The 21128-nt window shown below is 36.1% G+C and overlaps 1 long non-coding RNA gene across 5 annotated transcripts in view; it reads right to left on the bottom strand.

Moving 5' to 3' along the window:
- LOC138837967 (uncharacterized) overlaps window positions 1-21128 on the bottom strand; it is a 304135-nt gene that overhangs the window by 133816 nt on the left and 149191 nt on the right. Inside the window, exons 7-8 of one of the 5 annotated variants that reach the window (XR_011375531.1) lie at window positions 4053-4108; window positions 456-497 (exon numbers count right to left, since the gene is read on the bottom strand). The exons of 3 other annotated variants lie outside the window; for them this stretch is intronic. This is a non-coding gene — a long non-coding RNA (uncharacterized lncRNA). Of the gene's footprint in view, window positions 1-455; window positions 498-4052; window positions 4109-21128 lie in introns of those variants that run through there. One more of the 5 variants, XR_011375529.1, reaches the window with a different exon arrangement.

Raw genomic sequence — 21128 nt, 5'->3', positions numbered from 1 at the left:
GACCAATATGTAAATTGCTTTAAGCATCAGAAGGTTAGCAGAAGCCATTATACCAGCCTTAAAATTGAGATTACTGTCATTCAAATGATCAATGGCTGTGCATTTTTAATTGGACTATCAAGAAGTTTCACACTATCAGGTACTGTGTTCTTGAATTTTTCAGCATATTCAAGTCTAACAACTAAACCAAGAAGCTGACTGATTCATTTCTGGTAGATATGGAAGCTGAAAAAGGCAATACATATTGGCACTCTTCAAATAAGTTGGGCTAGTAATTGCTATAGATGTTCCTTAAATCACCTCTGATTTCTGTCTTGTAGTGTCTAATTTTCTGGTCTCAGGTCAAACAATAAAGTGTTTAAATTGTGTTTCAGCCTGATGATGTTATCACAGAGAAGAGTCATTTGTTTGCATGAGACCATGGTAGTGCCTGCTTCTTACCTTGTCCCTTGGGTCTGTACTGGTAGAGATGCATGCTACACCACTAGATGGACAGCCTTTATGAAAAAAAGCAGCCAAAATTTAGTGTCTCATGAAGGAGAGAAGTGTGAATAACAAATTACCTATTTAGTGGTAAGTTTCCCATGTTGCTGCTCCAAGATAAAAACTTCAAATTTCAGTGCACTAAAAACTATTTACAGCCTCTCCTGCACCATATTTCTTGGTGCTTTTGAACCACATCCAAGTAAAATTCAATACATGATCTTTTTCCTAAAGCCCCTGTAAGTTAATGGTTCTTTTAATCTATATCTTAATTCCCAGCTGTCCTCTGTGGCTGTTACTAACTCTCAAAGTATCAGATCAACGGATATAATGGGTTAGTTATTCTTTCAGTCTAAGATTAGTCAGAAGAAAAAAAAGTCCAGTGTCAGATAAAAAAAACATATCATAACATAAAATATACATATCTGAAACAGTAAGGATATATCTAAACAGTTAAAACATACATACCTAGGAAGAACATTAATAATGTTGTCTCTATAGAGTGTATTGATACCAAATCACCACTGGAGAAAGCTACATTATAAGCATGATTTACATATACTATATATTATCAGTGTGAGAAATCAATGTATGCTGATATATTGATAATGTGGGAAAGTAGAATATTCTTTCATAGCTAGAGGCAAGAGAACTGAGATAAGCTTAGAGGACATGCATATTGACTTTGAGGACAACATCTGAAAAGTTCACAGATATATTTTAAATGAAAAACAGGGGAAAGAAGAGGAAGCTGGAAAGTCAAATTGTAATATGTATTTAAAGCAATCCCAAAAAGGCTGGGATGCAGTTTAGTAGTAAAGAACACATTTAACATGTGCAAGGTCTTGGGTTCAATCCTCAAGACCAAAAGAAAAAAAAATCCAATATGCTAAAGAATGTGAATTTTCTACTCTGTGGATAATACAAATGACTACATTATATATTTCTGAGTTTCAAAGATCTTTTTATATTTCTTCTGGCAGTATAGGAGGAGGGAAGGAGTGAGATGGAATGCTCAAAGCAGTTAAATGATCATATTCAACTAGTATAATCACTGGACATCTGATACTGCATAGAAGCCTTGAAAATGGAAGAATGGAAGAGTAACTGGTAAAATAGCTGGAAAGCAGAAAGGTCATGTTTTAGTAGCAGATTCTATATACCCTTGGAAGGGAACAGAGTGTATAACAGAGTTTTCTCCATTTTTCTCCATGTTCCATTTTTAATAAGCATAAAAGACTAATCTTCATCAATAAAAATCCTGTAAATTCCCATACTCCCATCAATAAAAATCCTGGTGTACTCCTCTAGTGGAATATGGCACATCCCAGCACACTTAAAAATTATTTCCTTTCATTAGTCCTAGCAGATGAGCAGAACAGCTCAATAACTATGTACATATGACCACATAAAATGATGCTAAGTAAAATGAACTCCAAGACATGGAAACAAGTTTTTCTTTGCTGCTCTAGTTTTTAATATACTAAGCAATTTCTTTTTTCTTTTGTGTTTTTGGATTATCTCCTGTTGTCACTGTATTTGATTTTGTTACCCTGGGTATTATATATACCTTTATCTGAATTAGAGAAGGGAAAGAAACAACAAAATGGTGAAACAAAGGGCAAAAGGTAAACCAATACAACAGTGATAGTCAAGACAATATGTTGGAAATGTACTGTACAACTTCAGGGTGGGGAGGAGGGAAAGTGGAAGAAAAATGAGGGCGGGGGTAACAAGTTCGACAAGAAATGTACTCACTACCTTACGTGCGTAACTGTAACTCCTCTGTACATTACCTTGACAATAATTTTTTTTTTTTGAGTCCGGTCGTGGGGCCTGAACTCTGGGCCTGGACATTGTCCCTGAGCTCTTCAGCTCAAGGCTAGTGCTCTACCACTTGAGCCACAGCACCATTTCCGGCTTTTTGCTTTTTGCTTATGTGGTGCTGAGGAATTGAACCCAGGGCCTCAGGCATGCAAGGCAAGCACTCTACTTCTGAGCCACCTTCCCAGCCCTAAAATTAAATTTTTAAAAAAGAAAAAAAATTCATTCTTTCAGTTTGTCCCTACAAATATTTTGCCAATTGTTACTAGTATAATTTTTTTTTACAAAACTATCGAACCTGTTTTTGAGCATAAAACTTTGTTTCACTGTAGAGTATAAATAACTTGCTACAGAGGAATTTGAAGGTTCCAATCTACTCTTATCTATTAAAAATCATGTACTAGGAAAACTCCTAGCTTTCTAGTTTGGACAAAATAGTTTGGATCTTTAATAAAATGGTGAATACAAGAGAAAAGAAGTATACACAATAGAATTCTCTAAACTTACACTACTTTAAAAAAAAAAAGAGCCCATTTCTTAACCCTAAATAACATAAACAGTGAATAGCTACCCATAACTTTTAAAAACTAAGGTTTCTACTGAACATCAGGAAGAAGAAGTAGGAAAGGCAGGGATATGAAAGGAGATGGTACTTTGGAGGTGATAATGGCATAACTGTGGTTTTTAAACTTTAGATCTTGGGCCATTTTGAAAAACTAATGAAAGCTACTGATTTTCTCTCTCTTCACATATGCACACGTGCATGCAATTTCTAGAAGTTTCATCAACCCCCTGATATCTAATTTCAAATCTTTAAGGATTTATAGAAGCCAGATTGAGAACCTCCATACTAGTGAAGCAAATCTTAGGTCTATCCTCTTCAAGAGAGAATAGTAAGAAAAACAAAGCAAAGAACAGAGCCTTGGGAAAACCAACCTTTAAGTGGCAGAGGGGAATACAGACTTCCAAACAGTGAGCACACCGTCACAGAGGCACTCAGAGCTAAAGGTGAGTGTTATTGCCAAATAAAGGCTAAAGATTCTGTCAAAGAAAGGAAGTAGGATCATATAGTGCTGAGAGAGATTATAAACTGAAGTTTAGAAAACAACATTTATACTTGGGCATTAATAAAGACTTGTTTGTTGCCCAGTTTTTAGTCTTCTACCTTCTATAAAGACAGTTACATTTTTTATCCCTGCGAAATCAAGTATGTGCTTTAGCTATTCTCAGACTAAGTATCGATCCTGACCAAGGTTTGACCCTGACCATAATCCACAAGACCAAATCTTCCCTGTTACAAATGATGAGTTTGGAGATGGGCATATAAACCTAAGAAGATCTGTGTGACTCTTAGGACTTTATTATAGAATCTGGGACATAGATGTTGAAGAAGAAAGCAAATGGCAACCATCTCAAGACAGAAAACAAGAAAGAAACCAGGTCATTGGTCACCTGGACATACAACTGAAAATAATCTTTCCTAAAGCAAGATTTCCTTCTGAAGTTTGCAGTTCCATAAGCCCATTTAAATTAAATGTGCTAATTATATTTGCATAGAGCATCTTAACTGATAATAAAAAAATCATCTCAGTAAAATAATGGTGGAGAAATAAGACTGCTATCAGCTAAGACCGGGAAATGTAATTATTTAGCAAGTCAAAATACACTCTTTATTTCTGCAGCAGATTTATTGCGATAATTTAAAATGCATTATAAATGTCTATAGTTTGTTTTGAGTTCCTTACCTCATATGGGCTTTGGGAAATGTTGAAGAACAATGCATTCTTTTTTGGCTCATTTCCTAGGATGATAGAAACAGTTTAAATGATTCTTCCTTGATGGATTAACATACATTACTTGACCAGGATTTCGTTTTATACACCACTTGTCTTCCTCTTTATATAATGTTTTGCAATGCAGCCATGCTGGTTTTAGATTTCTCGAAGTTTCTGTCTAAACTCAACATGTCTCTCTCAGACTGGAGAAATTTCAAACAAAAAGCCTTTTTACTTTCATTCTTGCCCACTTTAATTGATCTGCACATAGCATTTCAGGTGATCTTTACAACAAAATATAAAGAAGATCCCAATTGCCTTCTTCTACTACACTTTGAATTAAGTGCTCAATAGGGTTATTCAATAGGGCTATTTTGACACTTAAAGTAGACTTTTATAAAAGCTTAGAACAGTGTGTGGTACAAGTAAGCTCTATGTAAGTGTTAGCATCCTCATTGTTTGCTGTTCTCCTGCCTGAAATGACATTCTCCCACCTGGTCTGCTTGGTGAAATATATCTTCTTCAAGAATCAGGTCAAGTATCACCTCTGCTTTCTAAGCAAATGAAATTTCTCTTCTCTACTCCCATCAAACCTTATTCATAATTTGGCAATGAAACTTACTGAGTGGAAGGAAAATTATTTATTGATGGATTAACCAAATTAAGGTCTGGAAGACTTTTTGTTCCCAGCACCAGGTTTATCACTGTGTGACAATATGTTTGTCAATATGTTCTATGAATAACAAATTTTGGTTATTGCTGTCTCCTTTTCCGTAGGCTTATATACCATACTAGTAAATAGTGTCATGTCCTTATGAGATCTACATTCTACTTTTTTTAAACAAATACTGATGTTTATAATGGGTTATAGACATTGTATCTGCCCTTATGGTTTCCAACAACTGGAAAGATTAAAAAAAAAAAAGTAATATGTTTACCATTCAGAAACACCATCCATTCTGTAGAGATCAGAGACTTCTTTTTGTATCAAAGAGATCATGAGTACACTTTATATCTTATATCAGCCATACTGAACCTAGAGTTTCCATGGCTGGTGTTTCCAAATTGGTAGAATACCCCATACGTGCTATTGTGCACTTAAAATGTGGCTATTCCAAAATAAAATGTGATATATATATATATATGTATATATATACAAGTTGCATATTATATTTCAATATATTGTGTGAAAAATATTTACAAAACATTTCATTAAAACATTCACGTTGAGCTTATGTTGAAGTGATATTTCTGATATTATGGCTTAAATAAAATATATTAGTAAATCAAACTCATCTATTTTTATTTTTAATGTGGCTTTTGAATATTTTAAAACATTTACTTCTCCCATGTTATATTTCTATTTCTTTTGATCTAGAAAAAGGTTCTTAATTTCCTATGCTTATGAAAGAATTTGATGGCAAGAATATCTACTAAGGGACACTTTGGATGACTTTTCCAGTTCTTTTACAAGAGCTTGAAAGTGTTATACTAGTCAATACACATGGAAACTGTTACATTTCTAAGAAAGCCTAGCAAAAAATAAAGGCAGAGATGGTACAAGAAAGTCAGCTCCAGTGTTTACTTCATTTCTCACTAATCAAATGTCTTTATTTTCTTTCTTGGTTTATGGTAACTCCTCAGATTGTCTATAGTCTTGTAGTTTTAAAATTACCTCTAATTCATATAAGAAAATTACCTATTTTCCCTAAATATTTATGATTAATATACCAAATGTTTTATTGATAACAAAAATAAAGCAATTTCTTTCTTATTTTACCAGAACTTTGTGAAATGTCAGCCCCTCAGATGTATTTTCTGATACCTGCTTTGGAAATTTCTCCATGAGTTATGTGCCCTTTGTAGTTAAAAAAACAAATCTCTTCCCAAAGCATTGCTCTTAACCAAAACTGAAAAGGGAATCTAGTCGCTTCCCTCTTTTTCTGTTAGACACAGAAGTGAAAGTAAACTTCTTAAAGAAGCAATGGAACAACAATCTAAAAGAGAGAACCAGTTCCACTGTGTGTTTGAGCAGTAGAGGGTAAACTGTAAGATCATCTGATGAAAGCTAGGGCTCCAGCAGCTGTCACTGCAATTCCAATCTAGAGGAATTATAATTTTTTAATTAAAATGTAAGCAGAGAAGCATGACTGTAGAGAAGCTGATGGCATCTCAATGACCAAAGAACAAATGCTCTCAATCAGTGTCATCTTACAGTAGTTTTACCTGAGCCATTAAAGAGAGAGGAGTCAGGGTCATTGGAGATAAATGTCTGTTGTGAGAACATTTTGAGTTTATTTTGCTATGTGCGTATATGTTCATATTTTTATTAAATCATCAGCTCAACAAATATTTCCTAATATCCACTATGTGCCTGAAAAGTGTTTTAAGAACAGAATCTAATCCACCCCCTATCACCCCAGCTACTCATTTCTTAAGGACTTTACAATCTAGTAGAAATCCCATGGAGGGAGCTATGTACTTATGTGTGTAATCTAAATTTCTCTTACTATTGCTGCTCCAGTGGCTTACATATCCCACCTTTTATAAGCTCCATACCCACACTGGAAGCATGTAAATTGGGCTATGGTACACAGAATCCATTTTTGGAAGTGAGAAGGGGTGAGGGAATAAGGTAAATTCACTTCTAAAATACCCTTCCTAGTTGGAAAAGCCTTCAGACAGAGTTCCATGAATAACTTCTTTTACTGAAAGGAACCCTCTGTCCTTTCTTTAGGGCCGATAAGAAAAGGTAGCTCTTGTTACAGTAGGGTAAACAGCCATGGCCTTGTTCCTTATCTTCCTCCCTGCCTTTCCATTCACTGTGCATGCTCCTTCTACTGTATGCCTCCCCGAGAAGAGGAACAAGCAGAGAGTCAGCAGATGCAGAGTTGGACAGTCGTGACCCCTCAGAGTGGAAAAGGTATATTATGTGACACAAAAACTCCTACCAGAGGGTAAGTACTGATTCCCCTTCCCACATACATTGGTAAAGTCATTGAACACCCTTGGATCTGTAAGCAAACGTATCTGAATACAGAATCTCCATAGCTTCTCTCAGTCTTATTAGACCTTTAACTAATTTATATGACATGGGAGAATAAATTAACACAAAGAATAATAGGCCAATGAGGAATTTGTGGGTCATATGTATATCAATAGCAATGGAAGGTCAATAACAAGAAACCACTACACTCTACAAAAATAAAATAAAATGACTAGAGTAACATCACCCTGTTAATAGAGGAACAATTTTTTTTTTCTACAGTGGGTCTTGACCTTGTTTTTAAGTAAGGCTCAACCGATTACACTTGGCAGTTTCTCAGCTAAACTTTTCATATCTACGTAGCTTCACCTACAGCTTTTTGTTGAAGGTACAGAAACACTTACCTTATTTTCTATCAGTATACAAGCTGTATTTAGGACTTTCTAAAATTAAATTTTGCCCTGAAACCACAGGTTTAAACTAACATTGCCATCCTTAAAACTCTCTCTCTCTCTCTCTCTCTCTCTCTCTCTCTCTCTCTCTCTCTCTCTCTCTCTCTCTCTCTCTCTCTCTCTCTCTCTCTCTCTCTCTCTCTCTCTCTCTCTCTCTCTCTCTCTCTCTCTCTCTCTCTCTCTCTCTCTCTCTCTCTCTCTCTCTCTCTCTCTCTCTCAGGGCAACTTACTCTGGAAATTTTCAGGGTGTGACCCAAAGACTATGTTTTAAAAATGGCAGGAAAATATCTTCTACATTTTTCCTCTTCCTCCACCCCCAAATTGGAAAACATTCACATGGAGAATCCTTAGAAACCAGAAAAACAGGTTTGTTGTTTTTTTTTAAAGGGGGGGAAGCCTAATTTTTCCAGCTTTCACATTTCTAATAATGGTGAAGCCTGATGGTTCCACTAATGTTTTCCAAACAACTCCACAGACCACAGAGCTGATATAAATAGAACCAGGTCTAAGTAACTTATGAAAATAGCACTCAGGCCCCTGCAGAGGCCATCTGGGAAACGATCCTTTCTAATGAGCAAGTGACTTCAGGGAGTCACCGATTCACTCATTTTGATCCAAATTCTTTTGACAAGATAGGGTGACACTTTTTCTTATGGGAGGGGACCAACTGAATAAAAGGGTAAGAATGGCAATGAGATTTAGAGAATAGAGATTTAGATTTAAGAAGGGCAATGAGATTTAGAGAATAGACTGTAGTGACCAAGCTCCAAAGATTAAAAAAAGCATGTCAGGAATAAGGACAATTTTTGTAGTTGAATCTCTCTACCACTGAAAACATTCAATAGTCCTTTCTTGCTAAATCCTAAGTGAATGCTCACTATTGAAATGTTCTGCATTTACTTAGACATATTTCTGATGGTATTTATTGCCACTGCTAAGTATCATTTTTAGCCAATAGATGTTCAGAAAACAAACATAAGAGCATAAAATAGTATAGGAGACTTAAGTGGGACAGTAGGGGTGGGGGTAAGGCTAAGGATGAAGGATAGATGGCAGACAAAGGTGGTTTACATGGGATGAACTCTGATAGAGTACATAAATGGACAATTAGATAGAGTACTTCAGAGCTAAAAGAGAAAATTAAACATAATCTTTGAATCACTGATAAAGGAATTTCTTATTTTCTCACCCATTTTTGCTACTTTGCAAAATCTGGGAAATCTGCATGAACAGGTTCATATCACAGAAATAATCAGAAAAAAATAGCTTTTGTCAGGATATAGAATATTCAGTGTTTCCTTAAACAAAAGTGTTTACCATCAATCATATTAAATGTTTCCAAACAGTAGATTTCTCAATTGACTAAATATCTGCCTTATGATGCAGAATAGCTATGGGAATTCCACTGAAGATTGGGAACTACACACTGGCTCCTCAAAAACTGTCCACATAGAGGGGCTGGGAAGGTGGCTCAGTGGTAGAGCGCTTGCCTTGCATGCATGAGGCCCGGGGTTTGATTCTTCAACATCACATAAACAGAAAAAGCCAGAAGTGGTGCTGTGGCTCAAGTGGTAGAGCACTAGCCTTCAGCTGAAGAGCTGAGGCACAGTGCCCAGGCCCAGAGTTCAGGCCCCACGACTGACAAAAAAGAAAAAAGAAAAAGAAAGAAACTGTCCACATAAAGACCACATTGCACATTAACCTTGGTCATAATTTACAGCAACATGGTTTTTTCCTGGATTTTTTTAACCTCAAAGCTGTGCTTGCTAAGCAGTGCTCCATCACTTGAGCCACACTTCTAGCCATTTGGCTTTTAGTTTATTTTTGAAATAATGTCTCATATTCAAAGTTTGTCTGGCCTTTCTTTTTTCTTTTTAATTTAGTCAAATCTTCTTTAACCCAAGTCTCATCAGCACAGGACCACTGTTCTACTTTTCAGCATGATAGTAAATCATCCGTTACTTTCTATCCCAAATTTTCTTTAAAATGAAAGTCAGCTAATTGGCTTATTAAAATAGGGACAGGGCTGGGAAGGTGGCTCAGTGGTAGAGCACTTGCCTTGCATGCATGAGGCCCTGGGTTCAATTCCTCAGCACCACATAAGAAAAAAAAAAAAAGCCGGAAGTGGTGCTGTGGCTCAAGTGATAGAGCACTAGCCTTGAGCTGAAGAGCTAAGGGACAGAGCCCAGGCCCAGAGTTCAGGCCCCACGACCAGACCCCCCCCCCCCAAAAAAAAAATAGGGACAGATTTCTGGACCTCAACCCAGACCTTCTAAATCAAAGTTTCTAAGACCTGGGCCTAGTAATCAGTTTAATCAACAATATCCACTAAAGCCATTTATTCTAGAAGGTTTAAGACTTCTGGATCTATTACAACCTCTGTACCTAACACTCGAGTAGCAGTGGTTCCTAAGAACTTCCTGGGAGAATCTAAAGTACAATGAGAAATACTGTACTACAGATTCATGATTTTCAGTATCTGGTTCACAAAACTTCTGTAGACTCTTATGCCTTATCTCAGTTCTATTTAATAAGGATCATTGGCATTAACATATGGAAAGGAGAACTTAGCATGTTCTCCAGGCAATTCTTACACAAAGTTGAAAACTCTCTGCTTTGAGAAGGTGTGCATTGTGTAGGAAGGAAAATTTTCCCTTATACTGTTTTTCACAGTCTCTATCTGGGCCCAAAATTGAACTGACACTAGATGGAACAAGAGAAAAGCATGCAGATCTTATGAACATTTTTACATGTACATGGGATCCCTCACAAAGAAATAAATACCTGAAGAACTGGAGGGAAAACAAACAAAGGAGCGGGAACCAGAAGTATTAAATTATGGGAAAGTGATGAAGAAAAAGTATTTGGGGGAAAAGTTATGGCAGATAAAGGTTATTGTAGTAAGTTTATTCATATAGATCCATTTCAGTGCTGACTCTCAGCCAGTCCCTGGTCATGAGTATGTTCTTCTCTCCTATTATAGGGAGACCACCTTCTCATGGAAAACTTCATGGAATCTTTTAAATAGAAAATGTTTGCTGTCCCTCAGATGTTACCAGCTTAAAATAACTAATATGCCAAAGCAACATATATTAGGGTAGCCTGTCTTGAACCTCTCCAGAATTGTGGTACAAACCAGAATTATGAACATCTGAGATCTGCATACTCTAACCTCTGTACTACCCATTCAGCCAGTGAAAGGATAACGAGAGGACAATGACATCCCGTCCTGACCTTTCAGCAGATTTTAATATGGCATCTCATTTGAATACAATTATCCTGAATTGTAATACATGATTAAATTCTCAGGACAAATAAATTAAAGAAATATTCAATCCTGCACTCTCTTTGGTTTTGTTAGTATACAGGAGAAGCACAAGACACATCCTAGGGAATCCTGCTTTAATAAAATTCTTCAACTTGGTTTTATAAACATCCTACTCATTTTCTCAGTAAATCTTCAAATCACACTCAGAATTGCTGATGTTTAGAAATATGAAACTATTTCCTAATACCTTTTCTATTAAATAAATGGTGAATCAATCTGGAACTCTCCCTTGTTGAAGGACTCTCTAGTCTTATTGCACCAGAAATGTGATGTAGTTAATACAAGGACCAAATTAAAATACAGTGATGGATTCCACTGTTACTGCATTTCTCATTAGGTGATACTTAATAATACTTAGAATACTTAAAAGCATTTCCTTTTAACTGATTTTTTTCTACTACTATAAAGAAGAGGGGAGGGAGGAGAACACCCCAGAACAGGTGTTTACTTTAATGGCAGCCTCCTACTACCAGATGACCCATATTATCTCCCATCTGTCATAAACTTAATTTATAGAGAACAAGAAATAACACATGTTAGGTTAAAAAAAAAACTCAATATGCAATTTTTCTGTAGTATTATTTCATTGATAATTTAACTGTACTTTAATATCTTCATGATCTAGTTATCATACAGTGATATAAACTCCAAAACAATTTTAGCAGATGCCAAATAGACAAAAACAACCATTCATATACTTCTCCAACTAACTGATAAAGTCTACTGAAATGACTATCATAGTTCACTTTACCTTTTAGCCACCTCATTAACAGATATTCAAGCCAAGTATAACTGTTAAATCTATTTGAAGCAACAGGGAAGTAACTCAAATAGTTACTTTTACAATAATCAGTTAGGAGACAATCTAGTTGCCATCTAATTAAAAGACCTCTATCAAGTGGTCTCAAAACACATGATAAACATTGTCTTTTCTAGTTGAAATAAATTGTACGTGAATATTACATCATAACAATCCCATGACAACTCAGTAAGACAAAAAAAGTTGTTTAGAATAGTGACAAGTGGAAGTGGCGCTGTGGCTCAAGCGGTAGAGTACTCGTCTTGAACTGAACAGCACAGGAACAGTGCCCAAGCCCAGAGTTCAAGTCCCATGACTGACAAAAGAAAGAAAGAAAGAAGGAAGGAAGGAAGGAAAGAAGGAAGGAAGGACGGAAAGAAGGAAGGGTGACAAGTTATGTAACTGTAATCTCTTTAAATCACTTTTACAATAAAATTTTTTAAAAATGGTGACAAGTTGACATATAATCCAAGTCCACTTTCTATGTCTGAAGATTTTTAAACTTTATAGCGACAAAAAATTATTGTTTTAGTGCAGATTGTTTCTGAAATCAAGTAAAGGAGAGAATGTTTTTCATTTTAAAACATCGTCTCACTTTGATTGTTATGTCTTTCTCAACATTTTGTTTCCTCAGAAAATATGTGGAGGATGTATCTCAATATAATCCATTTAAAATAACTAAGCCAATTTGTTTTATTTTTCTTTTTTTGTTCTGGAGTTTAAATGACTTGGTGTCAAAGAAATTTCTTGAGTTATAACATCCTGCTTTCATCAGATATAATGTTCTAAGCATGTTTATGCCAAGGTGAGCTTCTGAAAGTTACTGGAAATTTTTTGGAAAATTGGATCATATTACAAAGTACTTGCAAAAATGTTTGGTATGAAAGGGAGACTGGAGATGATTCACTATATAAAGTCATATGTCTATTTTTGCCAGGAGTTCTCTTAAGACTGGACCAGAAAAAAGTGACAGCAAAGTAAGGATTATCAGGGGTACTATCAGGAGCAGATAAAACACAACATTGAGTTAACAAAAAAAAAAAAAAAAAGCAGCTACCTAATCAGAAAACCGACTCATAGAGAAGAACAGATTGGGAAAAGAAAAAGTTCCTCAGGAAGATGAAACATTCCCTCTCTGCCTTTGCTTACCAAGTATTTATTATGAACTTAACATGTGACTGCCTTATAATAACAATAAAAAATTACAAAAAAGAACCTACTATGTGCTTCACAGTAGACAGCATCAGCTGTGGAAATACAATTGTAAGCACGTAACATAAATCCTGCCTTGATGGCAGGGTAACTGCCTTATTCGGCGTTTCTGTTATGGGAAATGCAAAGAATTTACCAGACATCTAATGTTTACTTAGTTTTATTTCAATGACACATAAAAATATATAAGCATGAAAAAAAATGTGTAAATACATTACGCTGTCATTTTATGACTGCTGTTAAGCAGTCATAAAAACATATCAAAAGTCAACTAAATGCCTAGATTTTTCCATTGTTGGTACAAGGTATTGTCTACTTTGTCACCAGTGCAGGGTGACTTTAGGCAAGTCATTTAATCTCCCCCACACATCTATTTATTTTGTCTTCTTGTTTCATTTATGGAGTTCAAATAATAACAATTAAATATACCAGCGGAATACTCTGAAAACATCTAGTACAATAACTGTAGCTGATATAAACTCTCAGCAAGATGTTTGGAACATTTTAAGATAGTGTAAAATAAATGTAAACGAAGCTTCAATACTAATAACTTTTAATTTCACATCATCAATTGAGTAAAAGAAGATGCGTTGTTAAAACCAATGTATTCACAGTGCCATGCAATGTACTCCAGAGCCATAACAAAATGTGCCCTCTCCTGCAAATGTTTTCTATATGAGCAACTATAATTCTCCACTTCTGTAGCACACTGTGACATGACTTAGTCTTTAGGTGACACAAATATACTAGGAACTCCTTGAGACCTTTGTTTTCATTAATCCATAACAATTTGTGGGCCACAAGTTGGTACCAGCATAATTAGGAATTTAAATTTTAGGTTATAATCTTAATAAGCATACATATTATCACTACTCTTGTTGACAATTAATAATCAACATTCTCTCTTCCCAGAGGTTAACAAAAATCTTTATTCTCTTTACAAGGAGAAGTAGTAAAACATTTGACTTAAAGGAGAAATGCTGTTGTTTTATTTTGGGAAGAGTCTTCCAATGTAGCCCAGGTTTGCCTCAAACTCACAAGTGCTAGGATTATAGAAATGTATCATCATACTGACCAGCTATGAGGAATCTGATTAAAAGAATACTCCTCAGGTCAGAACTGAGCACTGAGCACCGTAAAGAAGTTATTAGAGATATGTATGGCTTTATTCCCAAAGTAAACTGTTAAGAGGACATTTACATTCCTTGTGTTCCAGAATGAGAGTAAGAATTGCACCATATTTATATTATCATTAACCACAGAAATCAGATTTCCTGATAGTATTTTTTATAAACTAAAAATTGACAACCAACCCAACCATAAAAATAAACTTTGATTTACAAGTTCAAGACTAAAAGCTTTCAGAGTCACAGCTAGATGATATCTCAGATACAGGAAAACACCGTCAACAACTAACTGTTTAGAACTGAATGCATCATCAATAGGCTACAGATACACTTCATTAGGATGTAGATGTCAGCTGTTAACACATTACAAGCCCTCAGCTGTCCACTGATATTTTGGTAATGAGCTTATAAACTAAGCCTACAATGAAGGATTTTGATATTTTCTTGGTTTATTGAGGTCCCTCCTTTCTCACATATTTGACACTACAGATAATAGTTTTAAAAAGACTCCCATAATTTGCATCTGTTTTTCAGAAATATCTTTCCAAAAATGGCTTTCCAAATCTCATCGATCTCTCTCTCTCCATTTCTCTATTGATATGCCTGTATACCAAATTACATTTTTGTTTTGTCCTTCTCTTACCTGTCCATTTCATACTTTAGCACCAGTACCCTTGGCACAATGTCCCAAACTCACAGCCAGCACCTTTAATTAAGTAAGAGCTGGTATTTTACTCTTGTTTATATTTTGGCAGAACAATAACCTTACCAGGTTTCTAGTTAGTTCTTTCTCTTGCAATTTGAAATCTGCTTTGTCATAACATAGAGAACTGAGGACTGACAAAATGTAACACTTGCCTGAATGGTTCTAGCTAAATTTTTGGACATTTACCTAATGCCTGCATCCCAAGATGAACTCTGCAAAATCCCACCAGGGTTGATGCCATGTCTACTATCTACTGACCTTGACTCTATCCTGACTCCTGCTACTACCTTGGCAACCTGTTCTCTCCAGAAGGGACATGACAGTCAAATGAATCCAAAAGCAATTGGCACCTGACCCAGGCCATTGGCAAAAGCATTTTCTACTGGCTGATCAAATGGGTGAGCAACATAACCATCTTAGGAGAAGATTGAGGTGGCATTCACAAATGTGAATATGAGTAATGTGAGCTTGTCAGGCCTTATGCTTCTAAAAAACAGATTTTTGTGACAGAATTAGATAAAGTTTTATTTCAAACTTGCATAACTCAGCATTATGCTATGCAAATCTTCATGCTTTTAATTTCCTGCTAAATTTCATGGTCCAAAAAAATCAACAGATGCTGAAGAAAATTATATTTATGTAAAAGAGCTTCTAATTCAATATGAAAATAATAAAAGAATGGAGCCTCACTTGTACAACTCAAAAAAATCTGGGTAGAATTTTGAAGTCTAAGAGCTTCCCTTATGAAGTTGAGTCTCTACAGAGAGAGACAGAGACAGAGAGACAAAGAAGAACACAGAGAATCAAAGAGAATAATTTTCCAGTGATTTATGTACAGAATTTTTACTGCCATAACCCCAATGTTGATTTTTCAGTCAACAAAATTTCACTTACAAAAAAGAAAGAAAGGGGCTGAGAACATGGCTCAGTGATAGAGTGCTTGCCTAACAGCATGAAGCCCTGGGTTCCATTCCTCAGTACCACGTAAACAGAAAAAGCCAGAAGTGGGGCTGTGGCTCAAGTGGAAGAGTGCTAGCCTTGAGCAAAATGAAGCTCAGGGGCAGTACCCAAGCCCTGAGTTCAAGCTCCAGGACTGGCAAAAAAGGAAAAAAAAGTATTTCAAAACACCTATACTCTTACCCCAGATCGCTTAGAAATACTTGCCATTGAGCTAAAAGCAAACTTAAAGAATATCCCTACAAGCCTAGATATATGCTAAACCACAACAGAATTTAGTGACATAGAAGAATCACATTATTCTATATCCTCTAGGCTGGAACAACACTAATCCAGGCCAGACTGGGCTAGACTCCAAGATGGTGCACACTCATATAGTTGAAAACTGCTGGGATCACTGTCTGAAACACCTAGGTTATAACCCCACATGATCCATCTGTGTCATTTGTGCTTCTCACAGGGTTCCAAAGGGTATCATTATGTATCACTTCTGCCACATTAGATTGCTCAAACATTTTACAGGATCAACTCCAGTCAAGGGGAAGAGAAAAAGACTCCATTTCTTCATAATCCTTCCACTATCTGAATCTATTCTATCTATAGAGGAAAAACGAATAGAAAAGGTTTTATTATGGAGGTAGTAATCTCATTACAGCTTATAAAGTAATTTTCCTCAGCTGACTCGGTCCTGATAGGAACCAGAAAAACTGACTCTGCTACTCTTGGATTTCTTCAAAACCAGAACAGAGTGAGAATTTCTCAAGTTACCCAAGCTAGAATCCAATTTCAAGGAGGTCTATGACCCCACCGGGCTAGTTAAAAGATCAGGGGCCATGTAGGCTTGAAAATTCTTGTGGTTTATAACCTTCTTTGAGATTTACCTTGAACTCTATAAATATAAAAACAACCCAAATAATTTTCCAACAGAATCTGCCAAATGAAAACACAGTGAACCACTTAGGTATAATTATCAGGACACATGAGAACTAACCATATCTGTCTACCAAAGTGTTAACTTGAAAGATATTTTTTAAACTTACCATTCATTTTGTATTTCAGTTCTACTTTAAAAAAACATTCAAGGACTTGGAAGTTTAAAAAAAATACAAGGACTTGGAGGTATAGAGCACTAGTAAGAATACTTGCTTAGCATGTGTAAGGAAATGAATTCAATCTCAGAAAAGAAAAAAAATAATCACAGGGCAAGAAGAACAAGGTTATGGATTCAGCTCCCACGAGAGAAGTCAAGATTTGTTTTACCATACCACAAAGTCATGTTGGAAACTTGATTCATCAATGGATCTGAAAGGGCAAAGACAGGTCAATGCTATGATTTCTTGATACAGAGAACTCCTAAAACTACACTTCTCTTAAATGCTATTTAATGTCTTTCTACCTCTTTTTATCCCAACTTCCTCTCATTAAAAGTCAGGGAACAAGCTGGGCGCCGGTGGCTCACGCCTGTAATCCTAGCTACTCAGGAGGTGGAGATCTGAGGATCGCGGTTCAAAGCCAGCCGGGGCAGGAAAGTCTGTGAGACGCCTATGTCCAATAAACCACTAGAAAGCCAGAAGTGGTGCTGTAGTTCAAGCAGTAGAGCACTCACTTTGAGCTGAAGAGCTGAGGGACAGCACCTAGGCCCAGAGTTCAAGCCCTGCGACCGACAAAAAGAAAAGTCAGGGAACAAACTGATTTTTACTAAACTCTTGCTATGTACCATCCACTAAAGTAAGGGGGGTTGCTTGTTTATGTTTTCATTTATATGTTTCTTTTTTACTTTTTTTTTTTTTTTGCTAAACCAATATTGTCTTATTTAATTACTACTACAGAAAGTTTTGTAAATTATAGGTATTTCTAAAGTTCTCATTTGCTTTGATGAGATATAAGGCACGATAAATCATAGCATTCATGATTTGATGAGCTATAAGGCTAGTGATAAATCATGGCATTCACCATTTTTTTTTTCTTTGAAAAAGCTCACATATTTTTTGAGGACAGCCTTCTTCGGTTCTCAAGTACAGAAGCTGGGCATCCTTGCCAGATACAAAAATATATTATTTCTGGCTCATTACAAGCTCAGTATATGATATTAAGCTTGTAAAATGTGGTAATGAAATTCTAAAGAATTAGAAGACAGTTTCATAATTATACTTTAGCCTATGTAAGCTATTTTGTAACTGAGTATTCATATAAAATACCATTTGACCATGATTTTGAAATGTTTCCTATTACAAACAGTTTGCATGCTAATTTTGGCTAAATCAACTCCTTTAGCAAATTTTCATTTCTCAAAAATAGGAAATCTATCAAGAATAGAATAGCAATTTTCCCTCAGAGCATGATCAGTCTCATTTTATTGAAATATTTCAATATACTAAATTTAATCAGGATGGCTTTCATTATTCTCTTTTTCTAGACAGAATTTCCAGTTCTACTTTTGTCCCTAACTTCTAAATCATTTTTGGCAGAATATAAATATCCATAAATTTTCCTTTTTGCAATGATTGTTAATTAAGCTACCCTTGAGGTACAGAATAATTGAGAAAGAGTTTCCATTAGAATAAAGCATCACTAGAAATAAAAACACATTTTAATAGTGCAACTTATCTGGCCTTTGGAAAATGAGACCACTCTGAATAAATCTACTTATTAAAAATTCAGAATAAAGTGTTCTGAAGTCTTCATTACCACTCTTTAGACAAGATATTTTGTGAAGTGGCAGGCCTGATGGCACAGACCTATAAAACCAGCTCAAAGAAGGGAGAAGCATGAGGATATCTGTTTGAGGCCAATCTGAGATATTTAGTAAGACCTTAACCAAAAAGCCAGGTATCAGGATTATAGACATCAGGTGGTTGATATCTATAATCCTAGCTGCATAGAAGACTGATATCTACAATCGAGGTTGAAACTGATCCATCTGAGATACTCCTACCTACATTTATCCAGCAAAAAGCAGAAACAGAGGTTTGGCTTCATTGGTAAAGTGCCAGCCTGAGAGAAAAAGCCATTGAGTGAGAGGGCAAGGCAGAGTTCAAGTTGCAGTACCAACACACATGCGTGCATGTGCACATGCACGCACACACGCATGCACGCGCGCGCACACACACACACACACAAGCATGAGAAGAATGAAACAAATACTAAAATCAAACTATGAAAATTTGAATCAGAGAGGTGACACTATCCAAAAATGTACTTATCACTTGACTTATATAACTATAACTCCTCTGTACATCACCTTTACAATAAAAAAGTTTTAGGAAAATTTTAATCAAGTCCTCTCTTGCATAAAGCATCAACATGATTTTTTTTTTGTGAAAATACTGTACAGAGGGGTTACAATTACATGGGCAAGGAAATGAGTACATTTCTTATCAAGCATTGTTGCCTCCTCCTTTGTCAGTCATGGGGCTTGAACTCTGGGCCTGGGCGCTGTCCCTCAGCTCTTCAGCTCAAGGTGAGTGCTCTACCACTTGAGCCACAGCACCACTTTCGGTTTTCTAGTGGTTTATTGGAGTAAGAGTCTCACAGACTTTCCTTCCCGGTTTGGCTTTGAACTGAGATTCTCAGATCTCAGCTTCCTGAGTAGCCAGTATTACAGGCGTGAACCATCAGCGCCTGGCTCAACATGTGTTGGGTCTTAGTCCGTCTTTGGACGGACGGGGTCGGAGGAGGGGTAGGAGGAGGGGTAAGTGCAGCCGCTTGCCCGTTCCCCAGCCACCCTTAGCCCAGGAGACAATCAGACCCAGCGGGGAGTCAAGTCAAGCAGGAACTCGTTTATTAACAGGGAGCATCCCCTTTTTAAAGCAAAAGACTGTGTGGGAAGGGAGGAAATGGAACCAACCAATCACTGAAAGGCCATACCTTATCATGCACCTAAACTTCCATGAGTTGTTTACACACTGAACCTAAACAAATCCAGCTCTGCCCACTCCCTCTCAGGGCCATCTTTGCTACTTGTGTTCCCCACAGATTTCCCCACAAACATGATTTTTTTAATCAAGGTATTTTTAAGGAGCCTATGTTCCTCATTCAATTTATGTCTAATGTCCTCTGAATTAAAATGTCTAAACAATTTGTATTTTATTTGTTTGGCTTATTATGTACTCTTCTTAAAAATCTGCCATGTTGCTGTAGGTTTTCAATATATTTTAAGTGTACAGATATTTTTCTTAACAAATACGTATCTTTGTTGGTGTGTGTGTGTGTGTGTGTGTGTGTGTGTGTGTGTGTGTCGTGCGCACATGCATATGACTGTGTGTACATCCTATTGAAGATTTTGACTGAAATCTCTATTTTCAGTAACAGGCTATTATATTCATTTTTAATTCAGTATGTTTACTATCCCAGAAAGAGTTATTCACTTACTCACTATTTATTTACTGTATCTGTACATAATATTAAATAGCATACTTTGTAAAAAGATGTAACCATCAAATTTAGTGAATTCTCTATTCAAACTGTTTCTGACTTTCAGATCTTTCATATCAACTGTGACTCTGGTGTGTTTATGAATACCTGACTGCTGGTGTTTGTAGTCATTAAAAAACTTCCTATTTCCTTTTTAAGATGGCACATTTTGAACCCAGAGTGAACAAACCATCTATGTGTAAATGGTAAATTTTCCAGCAATGTTCTACAATGAAGTGTCTTGGAGGGTGACACATTCTATCTAGCACTTTCACAATAAATGCTTTCAGCTCTCTGCATGGAATCTCTCACCAAGTTCACATTCATCATGGACATCTATCATCTAAGAATCAGTAGACGCTTTAGAGATAATGCCAACATCACCACTTATTCATTGAGATCTTCTGCAAATAGGCATAAGGTGATGAAGTAGGCATTTTGTAATGACTCTAAACATACCAAAAAAATGCCTAGATCATCCTATAGCTATTTTTAGAAATCAACTTTCAAAACAGTATACAACATGGAGACACAATATGTGTCATTTTTTTTTTCTATTTTAAACCCATGTGAAGCTGCCAAAGAGTAAAAGGAATTAAAGCAGATCTAAGTGGAAAAACCTTCCATGTTCCTGACTGGGAGGATTAACATCATAAAAATGGCAATATACAAATGGCTATATACATACATAAAAATGGCTATATACAAATTCAATGCAATACCCATCAATATCCAACCTTCTTTCTTTAATGAAATAAAAGAAGTAACCCATAAATGCATATGGAACAATAAAGGACCATGAACAGCAAAAACAATCCCTAGCAGGAAGAACAGTGTTGGAGGAATATCAATACCAAACTTCAAACTCTATTACAAAGCCATAGTAATAAAAACAGCTTGATATTGGCACAAAAACAGACCTGAGGACCAATGGAATAGAACTGAAGACCCAGAAATGAACCTGCAGATGTATGGCCACCTAATCATTGACAAAGAAGCCAAAAAAAATAGGATGGAAGAAAGACAGCCTCTTCAACAAATGGTGCTGGCAGAATGGGCTAAATAC

Source organism: Dipodomys merriami, unplaced genomic scaffold, assembly GCF_024711535.1.
Source record: "Dipodomys merriami isolate MVZ:Mamm:240054 unplaced genomic scaffold, mDipMer1.0.p SCAF_10, whole genome shotgun sequence".
Lineage (NCBI taxonomy): Eukaryota > Metazoa > Chordata > Mammalia > Rodentia > Heteromyidae > Dipodomys > Dipodomys merriami.
The sequence above is the reverse complement of the archived record's forward strand: the minus strand, read 5'-3'. Positions and strand labels throughout refer to the sequence as shown.